This window comes from Callorhinchus milii, unplaced genomic scaffold (assembly GCF_018977255.1).
Source record: "Callorhinchus milii isolate IMCB2004 unplaced genomic scaffold, IMCB_Cmil_1.0 Scaffold4, whole genome shotgun sequence".
In the NCBI taxonomy this organism is placed as follows: domain Eukaryota; kingdom Metazoa; phylum Chordata; class Chondrichthyes; order Chimaeriformes; family Callorhinchidae; genus Callorhinchus; species Callorhinchus milii.
Genome location: NW_024704745.1, coordinates 4,837,948 through 4,850,604, shown reverse-complemented (window position 1 = coordinate 4,850,604; position 12,657 = coordinate 4,837,948). Strand labels below are relative to the sequence as shown.

Sequence of the window (12,657 nt, the reverse complement as noted above, 5' to 3'; positions counted from 1 at the left end):
CTCTCTTCCTGGGCATATCATGTTTACCCAAGCAAGTTTCCTTACTCCACACGGCCTCTGCATACCGAGCGGTAGGTCGGAACCTGGTTGTTAGTCGGTTGGCGGATTGTTTTTTGGGAGCGGTTAGTCCCTTCAAATAAAGAAATAAATAATTTGGTCCCTCAATCCACGACTGTTTGCGGGACGCTGCTGTATGCCGTGTTTCACCCACAAAATATGCAGTCAATTCACTTTACAGCATACTCTGTGAAGCGCTTTGAGACGTCTCGAAGACGCGACGAGGTGCTATATCAAATGCAAGGATTATTATATTATTATTGCTTAGCACAAAATATGCCATCGGTTATCTGACCTTAGTTCTCGTGTGAATGGAGGAAGGTGATAAGATGGGCCGAAAAGTCTTCTTCATTCAACCAATCTTGTGAGCTTTGCTGATCTGTCTGATCAAATAGCAACACATTGGAACCAAAGGATTTAGCAACAGTAGAATAGAATTAGGAAGCTTGTAAAGGCTGCCTTACCTGTGAATGCTTTGATAATAATAATAATAATAATAATAATAAATGCTTATAATAATAATCCTTGCATTTGATATAGTGCCTTATCACACCGTCAAGATGTCTCAAAGCGCTTCACAGAATACATTGTAAAGTGGAGTGACTGTGTTTTTTGGGGAGAAATACGGCAGCCAATTGTGCCCAGCTGTGTCCCACAAACAGCTGTGAAGTGAACGACCATTTTAATTTGGGGATCGGGGACCAGGACAAGAGGAGAGGCTCTCTTCTCTTGTCGAATAGCGCTGGGGAATCTTTAACGTCCGCCTGAACAGGCACAAGACGGGGCATCGGTTTAACATCTCACCCGAAGGAAGGCACCTCCAAATATGTAGCGCTCCTCCCAGTGCTGTATTCACGTTCCAATGGCCTGTTACTTCGACCCACAACCTTCTGACTCTGAGGCAAGAGGGTCACTGGGCCAGGCTGACACCTGATGTGTTGTTGTTGTTGTTGTTGTTGTAACATATCAATCAGTGTCACGTTGGGAGGACATCCCAAAGGTGCTGGACAGTCAAGGATTTGGACCCGAGCTGGGGGGTTGGGATCAGGAGGAATGAGGGCAGGGAGGGTGTGGGGGTAACCGAAGGCGCAGTTGAAGAGGACAGTCTTGAGACATTACACCCTGTACATGTGTACAACATATCTGTATTATGTATACATCTATAGTTACACCCTAGGATTTATTAAATAAAAGTTACGCTACCTCGTTAACATATTGTAAAAGTTAAAGTCCAGGAAACATAACTTACTCAGTTAAATCCAGGTCCTTTCTTCCTACACTGATGAGGACACACTGCTGGAGTGTGGTACCACATCTGGCAGCTGTGTGTCCTCATCTGTATAAACAATGAAGCTAAAGTGCTTTGTGGCTGTTTCTGTAGGTCTTTTGGCACCGTGCCTGCAAGCATCTCACTCATACTGTCAGACCAGTCAAGGCAGATGGCTAATTTTCCCTGCTTTGTATATAGCTTTGACGGAGGCACCATCCTTCGAAAGAGACATTAAACTGAGCTCCTGTGTCTGTGCCTGTTCAGGTGGACCATAAAGATCCAGCGACACTGTTCGATGAGAGAAGGGGGTTTCTCTCTCCCGGTGTCCCTGCCGACAATCCCCCAGGTCAAATTGATCATCCATTGAACGGTTGTTTGTGGGATGTCGCTGTACGCAAATCGACTGCGCTTTCGCCCACAAAGCTCTCCAGTCACCACGCTTTACAGAAATTTTGGGAACCACTTTAATAACAGTAATAATAACAGCAATAAACAGTAATAACAGTAATAATTGAATAACAGTAACAATCAGCAACAGTAAATAATCCTTTCGCCCACAAACTGTAGTCACTTCACTTAACGGTGTACTGTATTCTGTGAAGCGTTTTGAGACGTCTCAACGACATGATACGACGCTATATCAAATGCAAGGATTATAATAATTATTATTATTTGATACGGCACCTTTCACATCGGGGCGACGTCTCAAAGTGCTTCCCGGGATATACTGTAAAGCGTAGTGACTGTGTGCCTCGTGGGCACATTTTACAGCTTTGCGAAGGTATCAACGCAGGATTATAAAGCTCCTCCCTTCAGATGAATATGTCAGGGGGGGGAATACACTTTGGAACTCTCTTCCTCAATCCCTCCCCCCTTGCCCCCTCCCTCCCCACTTTTGACCGGGCATACGGTCACTTCCCCCCTTCCTCTCCCCACCATGGCTCGAGGTCAGACCCCGCCACTGCCTTCTGGTCTGTATATGCACGAAACACATCGTGTTCCGCAGTGTAATACTGACTCAGCTGGAAACGCTCTCGCCTCTGTGTCACAAGGTTCACTCCCCGTGTCAGGGACTTTGAACGCATACAGTGAAGGTTGCTTCCCCTTCCGCCACCCATCCCCACCCCAACGTGTTAAACGTGGATGCTAAAAAATCCACTGCGCTATTTGTAAAGAAAGAGAGAGTTCCTGCCAGATAAAATGGCTGTTTGTGGAGACTCTGAAGCATTTGGCTACAAAACACGCAGTCTCGCCTCTGAGTCAGAAGGCTGTGGGTTTCAAGTCCCCTCGGCGGGGCTTGGAATCCCATAGTCTAAGCTGACTCTCCTATGCAGCGCTGGGGGTGGGGGGGGGGAGGTGTTTAATTGTCGGAGGTGCCGTCCTTTTGATGAGACGTTACACCGAGGTCCCGTTGTCTCGTCGAGGTGTACGTTAAAGATCCCGCGGTGCTGTTGGAACAGAGAAGGCAGTTTCTCTCTCTCTCCCGGTGTCCTGGCCGAGAATCCCCCAAATAAAACCGGTCACTCACTCCATAGCTGTTTGTGGGATACTGCTGTGTGTGCCACTGGCTCCCGCGTTTCGTCGACCATCCACTTCCACTTTATCCTCCGAAGCGTTTTGAGACATCTCAACGCCGTGATAAGGCGTTATATCAAATGCAAAGGATTATATATTATCCCTTTAAGAAACACAGCAACTTCGACCCCAGGGTTGATCCTTTCCCCAGCAACGAGGGAAAGGCTGTCCAACAGAACAGATAAACAACCAATGACTAATGGCTCCTTCCTTGGTTGTCCCGACCTGGAGCTAGGGATTGGAGTCTTGGCTGATTGCCAATGACCCTTCTTTCTAAGAAGGAGGAAATTGTGAGTTAGGTTTGACCTGCTCGGTGTGTTTAGATTGACTTAAGCTGTGTGTTTGGTTCTACTTGAGTTGGAGTGATAGTGGAAGTTTTAAATATTAGGAATGTTTTTTTTTAACTCCGTCCAGTGTGATTGTAAACCATGTCACGTTATTTCCAGGCTGGAGCAGAATCTCCCGCAGAGGAGAGGAGAGAGGGGAGAGGAAGGAGCTTACATTCCTTGTTGCATTAGCCACGCTATCTTACCTTACCGTTAGCATCCTGGCTCAGTCAAGTGGCCTCTTGTCTCTGGGTCAGAGCGGGTTCGAGCCCCCCACATTGGGACTTTGAGCTCATGGTCTCGGCTGACACTCCATCGGCACTCTACATCAATATTAATAATAATGATTGGAATAATCCTTGCATTTGATATCGCGCCTTTTCACGTCTGAAAGCGCTTCACAGACTATTCTGCAAAGCGGATCGACTGTGCATTTTGTGGGCAAAACGCTGCAGCCAGTTGCACGCAGCAGCTTGCCACAAATAGGCTTGGATTGAGTGACCAAATTTGTATTCTTATTTATTTTAATCTTTTTCGGAAGGGATTATTACCCCCGGAAAGCGATCCGCCAATCAGCTTAACAACCGGTTCCCTACTTACTGCTGGGTAAACAGAGGGCATGCGGAGTAAGGAAACTTGTCCAACGTGTCGTACTCCCATCGATCGAACCCGGGTCCTCTCGCTTGCGAGGCGAGCGCGCTAACCATTGCTCTACGGAAGGAGATCAAACGTGCCCTTGTGATATTAAAAAGGATCAGAGCCAGCAGTGGGTTAGCAGCAGCAGATGTCACGCTACTGTTAAATGCAGTTGTTGATGCTCGAGGCTCGGCTTGACTCAGTTTGCCGTTATTACAGTTCTGACCTCCCACCAGCTGCTTCCCATGCTCAGGAACGCAGCTAACCCATCGTGATGTGCTCCAACCACTCTCGCGGGTCACGGGTTCGAGCTTACACAGTCGAGGAACAGAGGAATCGACCATTCAAGCCTCTTCCGTCATTCTGTTAGCCCACGGCTGATCTGTACCTCTGGGCTGACGCTCCAGTACTTTGCTGGGGGGGGTATTGCCCTGCATTATCAGAGGCACCAACCTTCGGATGAGACGTTAATCATGATCCCGTCTGTTCCTGTTCAGGCGGACGTTAAAGATCCCACGGCGCTAGTCGAAAAGTGAAAGGACTTTCTCTCGCTTCCGGTGTCTGGGCCAACAATTCTCCCAAATAAAATTTACCCGTTCAATTCATGGCTGTTTGTAGGGACATTGCTGTGTACAAACTGGCTCCCGCGTTCATCCTCAAAATACACAGTTGCTGCGCTTTACCATGAATCCCGTGAAGTGCCTTTGAGACGTCCTCCCAACTTGAAAGGCGCTGTATCGAATGCGTGGATTAGTGTTATTCTTGTTAATAGTGAATTCACTCACCAAATGGGAGCAGTGACCTGTGAGAATAAATAATACTAATCCTAACGACGAGGATGTTAGAGGAATGAGCGATGATTAGACGAGCTGGAGCTCTTCAGTCTTGAGAGAAGACAACTCAGAGAGGACCTTAGAGACATGTGTAAGATTGTAAATGGCATTGAAAAAGTAATCCCGGATCATTACTTTACAATGCACCAAGACAGTAGAACAAGAAGACACAGGGTTAGAGTTGTAAAGGGGCAATTTGAGGACAGACATCAGGAAGTGTTTCTTTACCCATTAACAACTGGAACAGGGTCACCAGAGAGGGTGGTTGAGGCCACGATACTGGGACTCATTATAAAAAAGCAGCCAGATGCTGTAATGGGGGGGACGGTAAGGTGGGTGCTCTGGAGGGATTGGATGGGCAGAAGGGCCTTCTTCATCCAAACCTGTCTTATAATAATAATAATAATATTGATGATAATGATGATGATAATAATAATCCTTGCATTTGATATAGCAACTTATCAAGTCGTCGAGACGTCTCAAAGCGCTTCACAGAATATATGATAATTGGCTGTATTTTGTGGGCGAAACGTGACAGCCAATTGCGCCCAGCAGTGTCCCAGGAACAGATGTGGATTGAGTGACCAATTTTTTTTGATGATCTAGGTCTTGAACACTCTGACAAGATCTTGTGATCTAACCTTCTCATCTATTGTTCTTATTCCATATCTGCCTCTGTCAAAGTGTGCTGTCAGTTGGAGCTTGATGTTGTGATGGGAGGATTGTAGGGAGGATAAGATCAGATAGGTCAAAGGGCCTTCTTCGTCCAAACCCATCTTGCGATCCCGATATCTTCTTCCTCTCTCTCCGCCATCAAAATCGGTCTTAAAGTCTGTCTCTTTGTCCGCGCTTTCAGACATCTTTCGCTGTCCCCTCCCCTCAACAGCTCCCAGGTTCCTACTTACTTCTAGGTAAACAGAGGCATGTGGAGTAAGGAAACTTGCCTAAGTTTCACTCCGCCAGGGAATCGAACCCGGCTCCACTCACTTGCGAGGCAAGGGCGTGAACAACGATGCTATGGGGGACTCCACTAGTTGTAATTCCATCTCTTTTGCTTGCTCGCAGGCCTGTGTTGCTGTTCCATCTGCAGCTCATTACAAGGACATGATTCAGACTGTCCCAGACTCAGTGGTTCATATCAAGGTAAGGTTAGTTTCAAACTATATTCCCCTCCTCTCCCCTTCCCCTCCTCACCACCCTCCACCTTGTCTGTGCTGGCTGAGAGCTTCCTGATGTGTTTGGGTGTTTGTGAGTTTGTTTGTTTTTTGCGGTAAATTATGGAGCAAAGATTTGCTGGGATTCAATTCATCAAAGTATGTGACGTGAGGTATGGGGAGCCTGTGGAGCTAGACGAAGATATGTGCGATAGGTTCACGGAGCCTCCTGCGGATTGCAGAGTTCTGGATAGTCTGCAACTTGTGCAGGGAAGAGTTGGGATGTCCAGCGAGCAGCCACAGAATAATTGAGCCTGGATGCGATGAAGGCGAAAATGAGGGTCTTCCATAAAAACAGGAGTGCTTCACAGGAGTACCCTTCAGCCCCTCGAACCAGTGACTGGTCTGCCCTTCCAAGTCCTGCCGATGAGCCATGCCCTGGAATACTGCGCACCCGCCTGGCTCAGGAACTGAGACCACACACAGAGGGTGGACAATCCATTGCTAATACACGACACTTTGGAGTCCAGTTCAGCTTGAAGGAGACTTACACCCTGAGGAGGAATTGGAAAGGGAAGCGTGGCTCACCTGCATCATGTCACTGCAAACAAGTCACAACAACATCAGCCAGGGGAAGAGGGAGGGGGGGGAGGTGACCGTAAGCAGAAGGTCTTTTGGCAGGATTTGAAAGTGGGGAATGAGGGGGCAAGGCGGAGGGATTGAGGGAGGGAGCTCCAGAGATTCGGGGCCAAGCGGCTGAAGGCACGGCCACCCATGGTGTAGCGGAGGAGATGAGGGACAAATGAGAGGCCGGAGCTGACTGAGCAGAGGCAGCGAGTGGTGGAATGCGGTGGTTTAAGCAGATTGGATAGACAAGGAGGTGCAAGGGCGTGAAGGGATTTGAAAACAGTTGAGAGGATCTGGAAATCGATCCGTTCGGTAATTCGTAGGTCTTGAGACGGGCCTTGAAGGAGGCAAGGGAGGGGGAGAGGCCGAGGGGCCTGTGGGATGGAGTTCCAAAGGACGGGAGCGGAAATACTGAAGGGCTGACCGCCAATGGTGGGGCAGGCAGGGCGGGGGACATGAAGCAGGCCAGTACCCACCGAGAGGAGGGAGCCGACTGGTCAGTACGGAAAACCATTAGCAAGGTAGTTTTGGTGGTTGATGTGGTTGGGAGGCGGTGTGGGGGGCGTTTGGGAACTGGGGATGGAGATTGTGGATGGGGGGTAGGGGAGTGGGCGCTGGGGAGTGCGGGGGGTGGGGGTGAGGGAGGAAAATGTGCAGAAGAGTGCATTGAGATGCGTGCCTGGAGAGCGTGGCTGACGTCAAGAGCGAATTGGCTGGGATTAGGAAGACAGGGGGTAGGGGACACAGAGAGCAAAGGCATTTAGAAACCGGCTAGACAGACAGGAATGATTTTTTCCGGTTTTGCACATTCCTGTGTTGGCTGCTCCGCACTAGGTGCTGGGGGAGGGGATGTCGTTTTGATCTTCACTCTTCTGGGCTGCAGATTTCAGCCGCTAAATCAGGATCATCTCCCAACAGGAAGCGGGAGAGGAAGGGGATGAGTGAATGGGAAGAGGAGAGGTAGTGAGAGGTTGTGGGGTGGGGTGGGGTGGGGTTGGGGGGGGGTGGAGGGGAAATGAGATGGAGAGAGGGAGGCAGAAAGGGAGAGAGCGAGAGGAAAAGGAAGATAGAGGCAAAGGGAGAGAGGGAAAGGAAGAGAGGGAGAGTGAAAGGAAGAGAGGGAGAGAGGGAGAGCAAAGGAAGGAATGATTGAAAAAGAGAGAAAGGGGCCAATGGAGAGAGAAGCCGGGAATGAGGGAGAGAGGGAGAAAGCGGCCAAGGGAGAGGGAGAAAGACAGATAGAGATAGAAAGATGGAGATAGATAGATAGATAGATAGATAGATAGATAGATAGATAGATAGATAGATAGATAGATAGATAGATAGATAGATAGATAGAGAGAGAGAGAGAGAGAGAGAGAGAGAGAGAGAGAGAGAGAGAGAGAGAGAGAGAGAGAGAGAGAGAAAGGGGATGAAAATGAGGGGTGGAGAGAATTGGAGACAGAGGAAGGGAAAGAGGGAGAGAGGGAGAATTGCAGAGAGGGAGGGAAAGAGAAAGAGAATGGGAGAGAGGGAAAGCAGAGCCAACCCCACATGGCGAGCAGCAGCTCTGTTGCTCCCACCCGGTCTCAATGACCCCTGACCCACCTCCTGTGGCTCGTGACCCACGGCGCATGACCCGTGACCCATAGCCAGTGGCCAGTGGCCTCTACCACGTGACCTACGACCTGCGGCCCAGGGGCAGAAACCCAAAAGGGAAACAGAAAGTTCTGAAATGTCAATGAGTGGCAAAGCGGAGGGGCTCCAGGATGGAGTTCCAGGGGATGTGGGCAGAAAGGCTGAAGGCCCGACTGATGATAGTGGAACGGGCAGGACGTAGGACATGGAGCCGGCCAGTTGGAAGGAGGCCATTCGGCCCATTATGCCTGTGCTGGCTCTTTGAAAGATCTACCCAACTAGTCCCACTCCCCCGCTCTTACCCCGCTCTTACCCCATAGCCCTGCACATTTTGGCAAGTTGGCAAAGCTTTAGTAGATCACAGAGGAAGGGAGGAGCAAGACCGTGGAGGGCTTTGACGGACAAGGATTTTAAACTCGAAGCCGGGCGAGGATGGGGTTGATGGGCTCGCGGAGTTTAGTGCGGGAGAGGACACAAACCGTCATGGTGGAGCTGAGAGGAAAGGTGATGGAGAAGAAATAGAATGGTCGGCAGTGTCTATGGCGGCTGAGAGATCAAGGAGGCAGGGGGAGAGCCCTGGTCACAGGTGGACCGAATGTCCAGAATTTGTGACATTTTCAAATGCAATGATTATTATCATTATTATAATCCAATTCAAATTGACATTAAATGCAATCATTATTTTTGGTCTCTGCTGCATTCGCTGAGTGTGGTCCGTTTGCTTTTAATGGTTAATTGTGACTTTACAGACTCAAAATAATGTTGCGTAGGTTTGGGTTTGATTCAGCACTTTGTGGGTTCAAGCCCCACGTCAGGACTTTGAACTCGTGCAGCCCTGTGCGGGATTAAAGGATGTAGGATTTAAGTTAATTATATATGCACGTGTCCCACAACAACAACAACAAGATTCCATTTATAGAGCGCCTTTCACGTCAGGAGAACGTCCCAAGTGGGAGCCTAATTTACACACGTTAATCGTTCCACAAACAGCCAAGACGTGAATGGGAGGATTGTTGCCCAGGACTCCGGAGGAATCTTCCTTTCTCTTTCTGAACACTGCCAAGGTATCTTGAACGTTCACCCAGTCAAGGCAAAGAGGACCTTGCTTTAACGTCTCTTCCGAAGGCACCTCTGAAAATGCAGTGCTCTTCCCCCTGCCACCCCCACCCTCCCCACCCACCCACCCATCCCCACCCTCAGCAACGCACTGCAACGTCAGCCTAGAGGGTGAGTGGGACTTTCACCCACAACCTTCTGAGTCAGAGGCGAGAGTGCTACCGACTGAGCCAGACTGACCCCAGACCCTAACCCTAGTGGGAAAGTGTCTCATATCCGTTGAGTCCTTCACACTAAACTTTACGAATTCGGGTATTCGGGTTCGGTATCCGTCGGTTGCGTTAATCAAAACCGGCGATAGATGCATAATTCAGCCTCTTAAGAGTCAGATCTTACAATATAATAATAATCCTTGTATTTATCATGTCGCTGAGACATCTCAAAGCGCTTGCTTCACAGAATATAATAACAATAATAATCCTTGCATTCGATGTAGTGCCTTATCGCGTCTTCGAGACGTCTCAAAGCGCTTCATTTGTAAAGTAGATTGACTGTGCGTTTTGTGGGCGAAGCTCGGCAGCCAGTTGCACACAACAACAACAACAATTTGTACTCATATAGCGCCCTCCACGCAGAGTAGCGTCTCAGAGCGCTTAGCAGTGGCGGAGCCCGACCTCTGGCACACAGCAGTGTCTCACAAACAGCTGTGGATTAAGTGACCAATCTTTTTTTTTTGAGGGATTATTACCCCCGGAAAGCGATCCGACAATTGACTAACAACCGGGATCCTACTGACTGCTACAAACCAAACAGTGGGGTGTGGATTAAGGCAACTACAAACCAAACGTTGTCTTTTTTCTGGTCAGCCGGGTGTCTGACACATGCGGAAACCCATCACCATGTCTAAGAATATCCCAAACCAAGCTGAGAAATCCGTGTCGAAATTTGCCCAAGGTTTCACCCCATCCGGGAATCGAACCCCGTTTCCTCTCTCTCGCAAGGCGAGCGCGCTGACCATTACGCTACGGGACCTCGGAGAGAGTGGGAAGGGGAGAAGAGAGACGTTTTCAAAGTCCGCAGGCACCTGCTCTCTTCCCAGAACATGGTTAAGATCACTAAATGGTGCGTGTGTGTCTGGGTGTTGTCCTGTTTCCACCCAGCGAGGTTGTCAGAGATTCCTGAATGATGACCAGCAGTTTCACTTTTCAATGGAGGGACGGACATAATGTGCGTAATTATTCCCAAAAACAAAATGCCAGAAAAACAAACCTCAAGTGTATTTTTAGAAACTCAGCCGGGCTAAAACGAACACTAAAAAAAAAATGAAGCATTTAATATTAAACCCTCCTCCGTCAATCAACCCGCGACTGTTTGTGGGACTTTGCCGTGTGCAATTGGCTGCCGTCTTCGCCCCAAAGCCCACACTCAACCCACTTCACAATAAGTTCTGCGAGACGTCTCGACGACGTGATAAGTCGCTGTACGTGGAGCCCTGTAGCTTATTTGCTTGGAGATCTCGCCTCACAAGCGAGAAGACCCGGGTTCGATTCACGGGCAGGGCGAAACCTTGGGCAAGTTTCCTTGCTCCTCTGTCTACCTAGCAGTCAGTAGAAACCCGGTTGTTAGTCGGTCTAACAAGAAATAAATAAGTAATAAATAAGAAATAAATAAGTAAATAATAATAATCGGGTCACTCAAACCACAACCGTTCGTGGGGAAGCTGCTGTGCGCGAATGGCTGCCGCGGTTTGCCCACAAATACGCAGTTAATTCGCTTTACGGTTGTATCCCGCGAAGCGCTTTGAGACGTCTCAACGACGTGATAAGGCGCCGTATCAAACGCAAGGCTTATTATTCTTATTCTTTTGCTTATCTGCGTCGGAAGGGGGGGAAAAGGGCGGCTTCAACACGCGGGTGATTCCGCGGAGTCGGGCTCCGCCGCTGACGAGCATTGCCGGGGCGCTACCAACGGGAGTAAAACGTAGGTCTGTTACGGAAAATAACTTTTTAGGAATCGTGCGGTGTCACACAGGCGGCACCCGGGCGTATTGGGTGGAGGGAGGGGGGGGTGGGGGTGGCGAGATAATGTGGGCTAGTCACGTTCATTAATCCAACCACGGATACATGTGGGAAAAATCTGGTCAGGCTCCGCACAGATACTCTCGGGCCAGGGATGTCACTGCCAAATAGACAGCAGGCACACACACACACAGCACCGCCCGACCAGTGCACTCCAGATGTCAGGCTGACGGCAGCGAGGCTGAGCACATGCCTGTCACTCACTCACTCACTCACTCACTCACTCACCCACCCACTCACTCACTCACTCACTCACTCACTGAGAGGAGGTAGCGGCCGTTTGCGCTGTGTGTGAGTCGGACTTGTTTAAACTCTTATACTTGAAAATTGCAAGCCTACAGTGCGAGGAGGGTGGGGGGGTGGGGGGGTGGGGGGGTAAGAGAGTAAGAGAGGAGCGGGGTGGAGGGTGGGGTGTGGGAATGGTTGGGTAACTCTTTTCAAAGAGCCAACACAGGCACAATGGATCGAATGGCCTCCTTCCGTGCTGTAAGGTTCTATGATTCGAATAAGTCAGCGTTGATCTGTTGCCAGGCTTGCGCGTGTGTGGGTGCTGTGTTGTGTGTTCTCTGCGTGTTTGTTGTGTGTTCGTGTTGTGTATTTTGGGTATGTATTTTGTTGTGCGTGGAGTCCTGTAGCTCAGTGGTTGGAGCTCTCGCTTCGCAAGCGAGAGACCTGGGTGTGATTCCCGGCAGGGCAAAATGTTGCGCAAGTTTCCTTACTCCACACGCCTCTGTTTACCAAGCAGTAAATAGGAACCCGGTTGTTAGTCGAATGGCGGATCGCTTTTCCGGGGGTAATAATTCCTTAAAAAAATAATAAATTGGTCACTTCAATCCGTGGCTGTTTGTGGGACGCTGCTGTGCGCAATTGGCTGCCGCGTTTCGCCCACAATATATGCAGTCAATTCACTTTACAGTGTATTCTGTGAAGTGCTTTGAGACGTCTCGAAGGCGTGATAAGGCGCTATGTCAAATGCAAGGATAATTATTATGTTGTGTGTTTGTCTGTGTGTGTGCTTGCGTACGGTGTATTGTGTGTGTGCGCGTATATTGTGTATTTTGTGTGTTATGTGGATGTATGTATGTTGCGTGTGTGTCCCTGTGTGTGTGTGTGTGTGTATTTGCTGCATGTTGTCAGTCGTGCAGGAAAGTGCGAAGGGATGGGACAGGGAGCTTTCCTTTTTAAAAAGGTGGAGACTTTGGGAGCGTGAGTGCGAGCGGGTGAGGGTGCAGAAAAAACACCCACCAGAGACTGTCTTTATACTGTACGTGTTTGTGAATTGGCCGGGTTTCAAATTCTCCGACAACGTCGCTCCCCCCAAACCCCACCACCCCAGCGCTGCACTTGGGGGGGGGGGGTGTCAGCCTAGACCGTGCGAGCTCAAAGTTCCCGACGTGGCTAGAACCCACAAGCCACAGGCAACGAGAG

At 49.4% G+C, this 12,657-nt stretch overlaps 1 protein-coding gene across 4 annotated transcripts in view; it reads left to right on the top strand.

Annotated features, from left to right (window-relative positions):
- Positions 1-12,657, top strand: part of erg (ETS transcription factor ERG) — a 77,492-nt gene that overhangs the window by 12,164 nt on the left and 52,671 nt on the right. For all 4 annotated transcript variants that reach the window (XM_007909472.2, XM_042334549.1, XM_007909470.2 and 1 more), the window contains exon 2: positions 5,763-5,840. The gene's annotated coding sequence lies outside the window, so the exon portion shown is untranslated. The remainder of the gene's footprint in view (positions 1-5,762; positions 5,841-12,657) is intronic.